At 41.9% G+C, this 12,481-nt stretch overlaps 1 long non-coding RNA gene across 7 annotated transcripts in view; it reads right to left on the bottom strand.

Annotated features, from left to right (window-relative positions):
- The window catches only part of LOC114701314, a 50,915-nt gene extending 39,153 nt beyond the window's left edge, over positions 1-11,762 (bottom strand). For 5 of the 7 annotated variants that reach the window (XR_005090062.1, XR_005090060.1, XR_005090057.1 and 2 more), the window contains exons 1-2: positions 7,133-7,172; positions 4,134-4,210 (exon numbers count right to left, since the gene is read on the bottom strand). This is a non-coding gene — a long non-coding RNA (uncharacterized LOC114701314). Of the gene's footprint in view, positions 1-2,764; positions 2,875-4,133; positions 4,211-7,132; positions 7,173-11,723 lie in introns of those variants that run through there. The other 2 variants (XR_003735807.2, XR_005090059.1) reach the window with 2 other exon arrangements.
- Positions 11,763-12,481: the final 719 nt, after the last annotated feature.

The following is a 12,481-nucleotide window of genomic DNA, read 5'->3' as shown; positions in this document are numbered from 1 at the left end:
CTCTCGGAAAGGATCATCCCTACCATGTCCCAGCTTTAGGTGTAGTCTGACTTTCTGACAAGCCAGGACACCTTTCCCTCCAGAGCTGTGACACTTGCAGGTATAGCCTGACTTCCCAACAAGTCAGGATACCATTCCCTCCAGAGCTGTGACACTTGCAGGTATAGCCTGACTTCCCAACAAGTCAGGATACCTTTCCCTCCAGAAGAGTTTAGAGAATAAGGGATTTAAGGCTCAGATCTGAAGAACACAGATGGTACAAATGAGATCTAGGGCTCTGGAGCGATGTAGACAAGGGACACTTAATCTGTATGTGCTGGAGTCAGGTCTAGACTTCACTAATATTGCATGGCAGATGCTATAAGGTAAGTGGCGCCATACATCCATCTCATACACCAATCATATGTAGGAGCCTAATGCCCAATGTAGCTCTCCTAGGGGTGAGAGAGGTAATGTGGGTCCCATGGCTATGGCTTTGATGAACTGAACTGGTGGCCTGGTGGAGAGGTAAGAGACCAGAGATCTCTGACTCAGCACTATGTGAGGATGCAGAGAGGAGTCAGAGGTGTTGATAAATGATCATGTTCAACAAAACAAGCCGAGTGCAGAAAGACAGATGCTTCAAGTCTCACTTCAATGAGTAACCACATTTAAACTTGTGTTCTTGTGTAATTTTGTGTGTAGGACATGGAATTAGAAAGGGTCCCATAAAATGGGAGGCTCAGTCCTTAAAGAGGTAAAAAGAGTGACTCTATACAGGGACAACTGGGGAGAAAGAAGGAGACCTACGAGATGAGGACAGATGGTGGGACAGGTGACTGGCACTTTGATTCAAAACCAAGAACATGGAGACATGTCATTAGGAAACCCATCCCTTTGTATGCTGCCTTAAAACATTGAGTCAACAGAGTCCTGAGGGTGAAGTGCAAAGAGAAAACGATCTACGTCTGAAGCAGAATTAGTGGTCTTCTGGTGGAGAAAAAAAATCTTAGAGGAAATTTAGAGGAAACTGGGATCCATGAAAACGGAAGTTAGAAACTGGCCGTTCTTGTGACTCTCCAGCAGTGCCCTTAGCCTGTCATCTGTCTCACTAACACCCACTGTATGGCCATCAGAACAATCATACATGGCAAGCAGAAACTGAAGAGCACTCCCAAGGCAAGAATAGTGGCAGACTGATGTCTCCAGCTGCAGTAGCATGCTCAGAGGTCTGTGGGATGGACCTTGTGTTCTAGGTCTCTGAAAATGTGGTCTAAGCCATTTCGTATTGCAGTCATGCAGAATAGAAGAATAATAACAATGGCTCAATTGATTTATGGATATTTAAGTATTCTTCATATGCACCTATAGGGATTAAAATGTATATGATTTGCCTTCAACATATTAGGCATACCCAAATAGTAACTATTTATGAAAATACCAAATACACAATGAATACAACTTAAATGATCCAAGTGCCAATGGAGACATTTGGAAGTTCCGTATCTAAGTTATTCAGAATTCAATCTGTGTTTGCATCTGGATTTTGCTTCCTGGAGGATACTCAGCAGGTACAAATTCGCCTGGAAAGGACACTGAATCTGGTGTGGGTGCCACCCTTCCAGGGTACTATGCTTGCTAGGTTGGCTGGCATGGGCTGCTCTTGTAATGACCAAATTCACCCAGCTTCTTGAACAAGTCATTTCTACCAGAGCTTTAGGCCCCAATGCTGAGCCATCATCTACAGTTTATGGCTCCAGGTACTGAAGAAACTGTTGGTTCAAGGAAATGATAAGCAGAGTTACTGCATGCTGCATTGTTTTAACTGTAGATCCTGGTAAACTGGGATCTTCATTCAGCTCATCTGGCTACCCTTCAGAGGCTCTGCCCAGATGCTCTTCACCTCCACTCTCATTCTTAGTGTGTCTGGAGCAGCCCTTTCCCCTAGAAACTCTTCTGACAATGGAGAATCTCATTCCAAGTCACCAATCTTACCCAGCTTGATGAGCATAGTTTTAGGAAGAAACCTGTAGATGAACAATGCCAAGTTTATTGCCTCTTAGAATGAGAGAAACTAAGCATAATGAATACAATGGAATGTTTCAAGAAAGAAAGGAAAAGATAGAGCTATATTACATGATTTTTTTGGTTTTTCGAGACAGGGTTTCTCTATGTAGCTCTGGCTATCCTGGAACTCACTCTGTAGACCAGGCTGGCCTCGAACTCACAGAGATTCGCCTGCCTCTGCCTCCCAAGTGCTGGGATTAAAGGCGTGCGCCACCACCGCCCGGCACATGATTTATTAAAAGGTGAAATTTAAATGTTCCCTGTTCTGCTATATCAGCCTACATAGTTCAGCTTGCATAAATCTATACATTGGCGGAGTACATCTGTGGATGTACCTACTTCCAAAGCAGAACTCTTGAAGCTCTGCATTATGGCTTCTGTCTTTTGGATAATTCTTTTAGCGAGGAGCTATTTGTGCATTTTAGCAGGTTTAGCAGCATCTCTGAATGCTGTCCATCCCAATTGTGGCAAGAAAGTCGAAATGTCAAGAGGAAATGTGGTAGCAATAAACATGACTGGGATCAAAACTCTATAATCAAGAAAAGCTCCCGATGGGTGGTTTCTGTGTTCACTTTTGTGTATTCTAGCACATTAAAATGTCAAGTTTGGGTATAAGGTCAAATTTCCTTTAAGTATTTAAGTTTATGCCCATAAGTTAGTGCTGCTGTCAGAACTGGCCAGAGAAGTGTCTGGTAGCAGGTACTCCAGGGATTCTTACCTGGCCAAAGTGTTGAGAACATGTGATTGTTAATCCAAGCCTTAAATGAGACATGCATGTCATCCGCTCCATGGGTCAGGGGACTCCATGGAAGAAAGTGAAGGAAGAATCTAAGAGGTAGAAGAAAGGGTGGAGGGGTGTGGACTTTAGTCTCTAGGACATGGCACAGCCTTTGCATGCCTGCAGAAGACTGGGCCCTCACCATTCTGTCAAGGAGAGAGTAGACAGCTCATGAGCCTCTCTCCCATTCCTGACGAATGGTAGAGGGTTACGTTTGCTAGGGAGACAGGCTTGTGAAATTTCGTCCCTCCCTAAGGATCTATAGGTAGTTCATGCTTTCAGAGGGTGAGAGAAATTTACTTCGGTGATGTAGCCACTAGCAAGGTGCCCATGATTGTAACCCCTAATGTGGTGATAAGTTGTGTACCCTAATAAAATTTGCCTGAAGATCAGAGAACAGAACAAGCCGCTAGATTAAACATAGAGGTCAGGCAGTGGTGGCATACACCTTTAATTCTAGCACTTGGGAGGCAGATATCTGTCTGGATCTCTGTGAGTTCAAAGCCACCCTGGACTACATGAGATTGACTCAGTCTAGGAGGGAAATGGAGCCAGGCAGTGGTGGTACACATCTTTAATCTGCGCACTTGGGAATTACGTGCCTTTAATCTCAGCACTTGAGATCTCATGCCTTTGCTTGGGAAGCACACAAGCCTTTAATCCCAGCACTAAGAAGGAAGTGATGGCTGGGTGGAGCAAGGTATATAAGGTGTGAGGAGACAGGAACTGAAGTCTTTTCAGGCTGAAGAGTCCTAGAGGTAAGAGGTGGCTGTGGCTTGTTCCTTTGTCTCTCTGATCCTTCAGCATTTACCCCAATATCTGGCTCTGGGTTTTTATTAATTAAAAGACCTATTAGAATTTCATGTTACATCCTAATACATGCCACTATAGGAAACAAATGAAAAATAGGTGTTGACCAAAAGAGTCCTGAAGATAGAAGAGAAGGTACCTGTGGACTGGCTCATTTCTACCTGGGTACTGGGATCAGGAGTAGTGGTAGGGAGAAAAAAGCAGGTTACTTGGAGGTGATGGTGATAAAAATACATGGATGGGTGACAATCCGTTAAATAACTCCTCCACACATGCTCCTCTAGGTAACCTTAACTGAAGTTACAGGTTGAAAAAAGCAAACAAATAATCAAACAAACAATCCCATGAAAATGGAAGGAAGACTGGTTGAGAAAAATACTGAGATCAGGAGGAATGGGAGGAGGACACAACTTGGTGATGGGACATAGTCATGAACAAAACATATTATAGGCATGTGTTAAATGTCTCAATGAAATATGTTAAACCAACAGCAACATACCTCCTTCCTAGTGTCAGAATCCTGGGTTTGTGACTCACTTCTTAGCATGGGCCAGCTCCTGGGACAGATCCCTAGAACTGCAAAAAATAACACTAAAGTCAAAAATGATAATGACCAGTGGATGAAGAGATGGTTCTGTGGTTAAGGGTACATACTGCTCCTACCAAATCCCAGATTTGGTTCCCAGAAGCCACATGGCAGCTCACCCAGTATTTAACTCCACTTCTAGGGTTGTGGTTCCCTCTACTAGCCTCCACAGGCACTGCACACACATTGTGCATATACACCCAGGCAGGCAAATCATTCATAGAGATAAAATAAAAGCAAATGAAACTGTTTTTAAAAAAGGGACATGATCATCTGCATAGGAAATGGGACAATTCATTAAAGATCTCCTGTGCATGTGCTCCTGATCCCCTTGAATAACAGAACTCAAACTTGTGCTCTTAACCCCAACCAGCCCTGCCTGTGCCCCCACTGGGCCTCTTTGTTCCCCATATAGAGTCAAAGCCTATACAATCAAGCTGTGAACTCCATCTACCCCTACTCACTGGACCCATCTCCTAAGCACACCTGGTCCCTTCTCTAGGCAGAGACATTAGTCATGTTGCCAAATCCCCTCATCCCTGCAACCCTTCCAGAGAAGGGCACTGGACCCATATCTACAACTTCACTGACTCTAACTACTTACTGTAGGATTTCATGTCCCATGTCTGCCCCTCTTCTTTACGTAGAGATCTTAGTCCATCACCATCTCCACTAGAACCCTTTGCCAGAGGAAAGTCCTGAGCACCTCTCCCAGATTCCTGAAGACTGCCTGAGGGAATCTTCTAACTTGAGCGCCATCAACCTTACTTAGTCTGGGCTGAGCCAAAACTGCTTCTGATAGCCCAGCTAAACATCAACATTAAGTTGCCCAAAGGCTGAATCCTAAATCCCATACAGCTGATCTATCATTTGCCAAAAAAGAAAGCTTCAACAGAGGAAACAGGATCTCCATACCAAGAAACAATACCAATGACCTAATTCTAGATACTTAGGTCTAGATGAATAGGCAAAACAGTCTTAGACAAAAATTAATACTCCAACATTAATGTTACCCAAGAACCGTGACTTGGATGATGTATAATGATTTCAAAATAGCGGTAATAATCATGATTAAGGAACTCAAAAGGATATGAATCAATTCCATAATAAAGACTGTCTAAACACAATTAAAAGAAATAATGAAACAGTTCAAGATATGAAAATAAAATTCAATAGAGACTCTCTGAAGAAAAGTCAAAATGAAATAAGATGTGAAAAGAAAATTTCAGTAATTCAAACATAAATTCAGAGGAAATCCCCACCAATATATTGGATCAGGTAGAAGAGAGAATATTGAGTCTTGAAGACAAGGTAGAGGAACTGGAACATTCAAAGAAAATGTCAAATCCAAAATAAAGAAACTCAAGAATGAAACATGCAGGAACTCTGGAACACTATAAAAAGAACAACTCTATGAATAATAGGTAGAGAAGAAGATGAGACCCAGGTCAAAGGCACAGAAAATATTTTCAATAACGCCATAAAAAATAAACTAAGGAAAAGAGGGGCCTATCAATGTCCAAGACATAGTCAGAATACCAGAAAAGAAAGTCTGTGGTTTCTGCTCACATCATATAATAGTTAAAACACTGAATGTACAGAACAATGAAAGGATATTGAAAACTGCAAGAGGCAAATATCAAGTCACATACAAATGCAGGCCTATCATAATAAGAGCTGATTTTTCAATACAGTCATGAAATCCAGAAGGGATTAGACCACTGTTACACGTTTGGAAAGACCACCGACATCAGCCCATACTACTATATTCAGGAAAACTCATGTATAATTAAAGAAGAAAGTAAAACTTCCCGTCATAAAAACAGATAAAGGAATTTATGATCATTAAGTCCACTCCATGGAAGATGATGAAGGGAATACTCAGGTCTGAAGAGAAGGTTTCACATGCCCAAGAAAGCATAAGGAACAAATAAATAGATGCAGAAAATTGGATCAAAAGAGGTTGAATGAAACACCACAAAGCAAGAAAATGACAAGAATACACATTATTTAATAATAATTCTTAATATTAGTGGTCTTGAATCCCCAGTAAAGAGTCACAGACTAACAAATTGGATTAGAAAATAGGATTCATCTTTTTTTGATACCTCCAAGAAATGCATCTCACTAACAATGATTGTGGTGGTATTGTGTTCCCCAAAATATTGTGTACTCTAATAAATTTATCTGGGGTCAGAGAACAGACAGCCACTAAATACAAAGGCTAGAAAATGGTGGCACTCACACCTTTAATCCTAGCATTCCAAAGATAGAAATCCCTCTGGATCTCTGTGAGTTCAAGGCCACATTGGAAATAGCCAAGCATGGTGACACACGCCTTTAATCCCAGAAAGCCAGCCTTTAATCCCAGGGAGTGGTGGTAGAAAGCATAAAGATATATAAGGCGTGAGGACCAGAAACTAGATGATTTTGGCTGGTTAAGCATTCAGGCTTTTGAGCAGTAATTCAGCTGAGACCCATTCCGGATGAGGACTCAGAGGCCTCCAGTCTGAGGAGACAAGACCAGCTGAGGATCTGGCGAGGTGAGATAGCTGTGGCTTGTTCTGTCTCTCTGATCTACCAGCATGGACCCCAATAACTCGCCTCCGGTTTGATTTTATTAATAAGAACTTTTAAGATTCCTGCTACAAATGATAGAAACTACCTTAGGATAAAAGGATGGAAAATTGTATTCAAAATAAATGGAACTAATAATAAGCAAGTGTAGTTCTTCTAATATCTAAAAGAAACTAGACTTTAAACCAAAATAATCAGAAGGGATAAGGAGGGACATTTCATACTAATTAAAGGAAAAATCCAACAACAGCATTGTCTTAGTCAGTGTTCTACTGCTGTGAAGAGACATCATGACCATGATAACTCATAAAAGAAAGCATTTAATTAGGGCTTACAGTTTCTGAGGTTTAGTCCATTATCCTCATGGTGGGGAGCATGGTGGCACACAGGCAGATACGGCAGCTGAGAATTCTGGATCTGAAGGCAGCAAGAAGACAGAGCCACTGGGCCTGGCTTGGGCTTTTGAAACCTCAAAGCCCACCCCCTGTGACACACTTCCTCCCACAAGGCCACACTTCCTAATCCTTTCAAATAGCTCCAGTCCCAGGTGACTAAGCATTGAAGTATATGAGCCTATGGGGCCATTCTTATTCCAACCACCACATTCCACTTCCTGACCCCCATAGACTAATGGCTATATTATAATGCAAAATGCATGTAGTCCAACTTCAAAAGTTTCCAAAGTCTATCACAGTTTCAACACTACTTAAAAATCTAAAGTTCAAAGTCTCTTCTGAGACTCAAGGCAGTCTCTTAACTTTAACCACCAGTAAAATTAAAATAAAAAAGCAGATCACATACTTCCAACATACAATGGCAAAGAATATAGATTACTATTCAAAAATGGAGGGAAGGGAACATAGTGAGGAAATACTGGACCAAAGCAAGACTAAAAACCATCTGGGCAAACTCCAAACTGCATCTCCATGTCTGATGTCAAAGTACTCTTCAGATCTTCAGCTCCTTTCAGCTTTCTTGAGTACAACACACTTTTCTCTCTTGGGCTGGTTCCACACCCAGTCTGCAGCTTTCCTTTGCAGGTATGATACCCATGACTCTGCCATCTCCAACATCTTGTGGTCTCCAACACAATCCAGGTTTCACCTTCACAGCTTCACATGCAATGGCCTCCCTGAGCCCCTCTATGCAGGGATAACCCTGACACATGCCTGACCTCAGTGGCTTTCCTTAGTTGCAGAGGGAGATTCCATAACCCCTTCTTGTATCCTTGACTCTAAAGTCAGAACTATGGTGGCCAAAGCTGCCAACTGCTTCTTGCCAGGGCTGGAACATGGGCCCCTCTTTCAATTACATTGGCATCAGCTTTCTGTTGATGGTTTCCTTTACTACTTAAGCTTTTCTTTAATCCCCTTTTACAAGTTGGAAGCTTAGCTGGGTGGGGTCTTTCTCTGAGGTCAGCACTCCCTTTATTCCATTTAGGATCAGGTTTCTCTTTAAACTTTTTATCTCCTTGAGCACAGGATTTAGCTCTATTATACTTCCTGGTGCTCCTTTTCTCCTCAAACTGTACATTTTCTATTTTTCCTTGCTCAGCTTGCTCCTTTTCATTATAGTCCTGCATAAGAGTAAACATTAATAACCACACAGCAGGGTCAATACTAGGCTGTCTTGAAAATCCTTTGCTAATAACATTAATCCAAAACTCAATTTAGCCTCATACAGATTTTTTTTGACAAGGGCAGAAAGCAGCCACATTCTTTGCCAAAATATCACAAAAATGGTCTCTAGGCCACTTACTAATATTTTTCTTCTCTGAAACCTCTTGATCCAGCCCATCATAATCTACACTGCTCTCAGCACTACTGTCTTCCACACTCTTACTAGTGTGGCCCATTAAGCCCTGCTTTAAGTGTTCAACTGCTTTCTAGTCCAAAGTCCCACAGTTCACATTCCACCAGCAAGCAGCATGGTCAGGCCTGTCACAGCAATACCATGCTTTCTGGTACCAACTTTTGTCTTAGTCAGTGGGAATATGGCAGATACATGCAGACATCGTGTTGGAGAAGTAGCTGAGAGTTCTACATGTGGATCCAAAGGGAGCAGAGAAAGAGAGACACTGGGCCTGGCCACCCCTAGTGACACACTTCCTTCAACAAGACCATACCTCCTAATCCTTTCAAACAGTGTCAGTCCCTCCCTGGTGATTAAGAATTCAAATATATGAACCTATGGGGGCCATTCTTATTCAAACCACCACAACCATATTATAATACTAAGTAAGCATATAGTCACCAAACCCAGGAGCACCATATTTCATACAAGAAACACTATTAGATTTAAAACTACAGACTAACACAGTGATAATGGGTAATTTTAATATCTCATGTTCATCAATATATAAGTTATCTGGAAAAACCTAAATTGAGAAACTCTGGAGTCAAAGGACATCAAAAATTAAAGGGGCATCTTTCTCCAGGATCTAGCCAGGTGAGATCTGATTTTCCTTTCTATGCACCCTCCTCAATCCCCAGATCTAACTGGGGTCCAACATCTGGTGCACAGGTCTAGTCCAGCCACCTTGGCCTGCACTGCAACCTACCTCTAGGTGTACACTAGAACCAGCCCTTCCTGCCCCTGACCCACAGGCCCACCCATACTATATCCAACCTCTCCACCAATTCATATACTGCACATCATACCACAGGGTCTAGCTGGGTAGTAGGTTTGCCTGATCCTCTCCTCCACACACCCTCCCCAACACTCAGATATGCCCCCACACTCCAGGCTTGGACCAGGATGCACATCCTGTACACAAGCCCAGTCCTTTGTGTCTACCTGACTATATCCTTCCTAAACCATATTCAACCTCTAAGCTAAACCCAACCCACCTATTCTTTCTTTTGCCCCAAACTGCTCTGTCCATACTATATACAGAACTAACAAAAGACATCCATATGCCCAGATCTCATCACAAAATAAACCATGTGTAAGGTCAAGACTATTTCTTCCCAACACCTACCAGTCCTGTAGAAATGTTCTCTAATGATAATTACCTAGATGAGCCCCAGGACACACATTTTAAAGGAACAATCATAAACTTATTCAAAGAATTTAAGGTTTTTTTTCCTATAAAGGAAAACATTTAATTGTGGCTGGCTTACAATTCAGAGGTTTAGTCTTTTATCATCATGGTGGGAAGCATGGCAGCATGCAAGCAGACATGGTGCTACAGAAGGAGTTGAGAGTTCTACATCTTGACTCATAGACAACAGGAAGTGGTCTGTCTCACTAGGTGTGGCTTGAGCATATATGAGACCTCAAAGCCCACCTTCCACAGTGACACACTTCCTCCAACAAAATTACACCTACTCTAACAAGGCCATACTTCCTAATATGCCACGCTATATGGGGGCCATTTTCTTTCAAACCACATTCCACTCCCTGGTCCTCAAGGGCCTGTAGCCATATTATAATGTAAAAATGCATTCAGTCCAACTTTAAAAGTCCCCATTGTCTATAACAGTCTCAAACTTATTTAAAAGTCTAAAGTTCAAAATCTCTTCTGAGATTCATGTAGTCTCTTAATTGTAATCACCTGCAAAATCAAAATAAAAAGCAGATCACATACTTCCAACATACAATGGCACAGGATATATATTACCATTCCAAACCGTAGGGAAGGAAGCATATTGAGGAAATACTGGACCAAAGCAAGACCAAAAAACGAGCTGGGCAGACTACAAATTCTGTATCTCCATGTCTGATGTCAAAGCATCTTCATATCTCCAACTCCATCCAGCTTTGTTGACTGCAACACACTTCTTTCCTTGGGCTGGTTCCACTCCCTGCTAGCAGCTCTCCTTGGCAGGTATCCCACAGCTCTGGCATCTCCAACATCTTTGGGTCTCCAAGGCAATCAGGCTTCAACTTCATAGCTTTATGCAATGGCCTCTCTAGGCCTCCATTCAGGGACAACCCTGACACATGCCTGGCCTCAGCTCATGGAAGCAAGTTTCATAGGCCCTTTCTTCTATCCTTGACTCTAAAGCCAGAACCATGTGGCCACAGTTGCCAAGTTCTGCTGCTTGCTGGGGCTGGAACATGGTCCCCTCTTTCAATTACATCTTTACCAGCTTCCTGTTTTCTTTGGTTTCCTTCACTGCCTAATCTTGGCATTCCAGAAACTGGATCTGTAGGCCAGGCTGGCCTCAAACTCAGATATCTGCCTGCCTCTGCCTTCCCAGTGCTGGGATTAAAGGCATGCACCACCACATCTGGCTCTAAACTTCTCTTTAATTCCTCTTCAGAAGTTGTAAATTTAGCTGGGTGGGATCTTGCCCTGAGCTCACCACTCCCTTTATTCCATTTCTTAATCTGTTTTTCTCCTTGAACATAGGACTTAGCTCCATTCTACTTCCTGGTACTCCTTTTTCTCCTCAAATTTTACATTTTTCTCTTTTTCTTTGCTCAGCTAGCTCCTTTTCATTACAAATCTTTATAAGCATGAACACTAGTAACCACAGGACAGAGTCTATACTAGGCTGTTTTGAGATTTCTTTTGACAAAGGGAATTAATCAAATCTCTTCACTTTAGCCTCAGGCAGAGTTTTCGGACAAGGGCAAAAAGGAGTTAACCTAGAACAATCTCTAGGCAACATACTAAAGTTCTTCTCCTTTGAAAGCTCTTGAGTCAGACACTCACAGTTCAAATCATCCTCAGCACCACTGTCTTCCATGCTCTTACTAGGATGGCCCATTAAGCAGCACCTAAAGCATTCCGCAGCTTTTCTAATCCACAGTCCCAAGGTCCACATTCCTTCAAACAAAAGCATGGTCTGGCCCATCACATCAATACCCCAGTCCTTGGTACCAACTTCTTAGTTAGGGTTTCTATTGCTGTGAAGAGACACCATGATCATGGCAACTCTTATGAAGGAAAACATTTCATTGGGGTGGCTCACTTACAGTTCAGAGGTTTAGTCCGTTATCCTCATGGCAGGAAGCAAGGCAGCATGCAGGCAGACATGGTGCTGGAGAAGGAGTTGAGAGTTCTTACATCTTGACTCACAGGCAACAGGTTGGTCTGTCTTGAATTCAAGTTTTAAAAAGACAAAAAGAAACATCTCAATAAACTCAAAGAGAAAGAATTTAACAATAGTAATTGTCTGAGCGATGCCCAAGAAAAAACAAACATGAAGTGGAGGGAAATGAGGAAAACAATGCAGGATTTTAAAATGGAATTAAATAAAGAGCAATTTTTAAAGGACCCAAGCTGAAATGAAGATGAAATTGAAAAAAAAAACCAATAATCTAAAAGAAAATTCAAAGGAAAACCCCACAAGTTATATGAACCAAGCAAAAGCTAGACTATCAGGACTCAAAGATAAAAAAATACATAGGAAATGTGGTACACCATGAAAAGACCAAATCTTCAAATTATAGGCATAGATGAGGGAGAAGCCCAGGCCGATGTCACAAATCAGTTCTCCAACAAGATCACAGAATACAATTTCCCTAGACTAAGGAGAGACACACCTTACAAACAGAAGCTCACAGAACACAAAATAGACAAGACCAGAAAAATAAATCCCCACAGCATAGGAGAGTTAAAACACTAAGTAGACAGGACAAAGAAAGTGTATTGAAAGCTGCAAGAGAAAAATAGCAAGTCACAAATAAAGGAAAACCTATCAGAATAGCAAATGATTTCTCAATGGAAACTT

This window comes from Peromyscus leucopus, chromosome X, assembly GCF_004664715.2.
Source record: "Peromyscus leucopus breed LL Stock chromosome X, UCI_PerLeu_2.1, whole genome shotgun sequence".
Classification (NCBI taxonomy): Eukaryota; Metazoa; Chordata; class Mammalia; order Rodentia; family Cricetidae; genus Peromyscus; species Peromyscus leucopus.
Note: the sequence above shows the minus strand (reverse complement) of the source record. Positions and strands in the feature narration are given on the sequence as shown.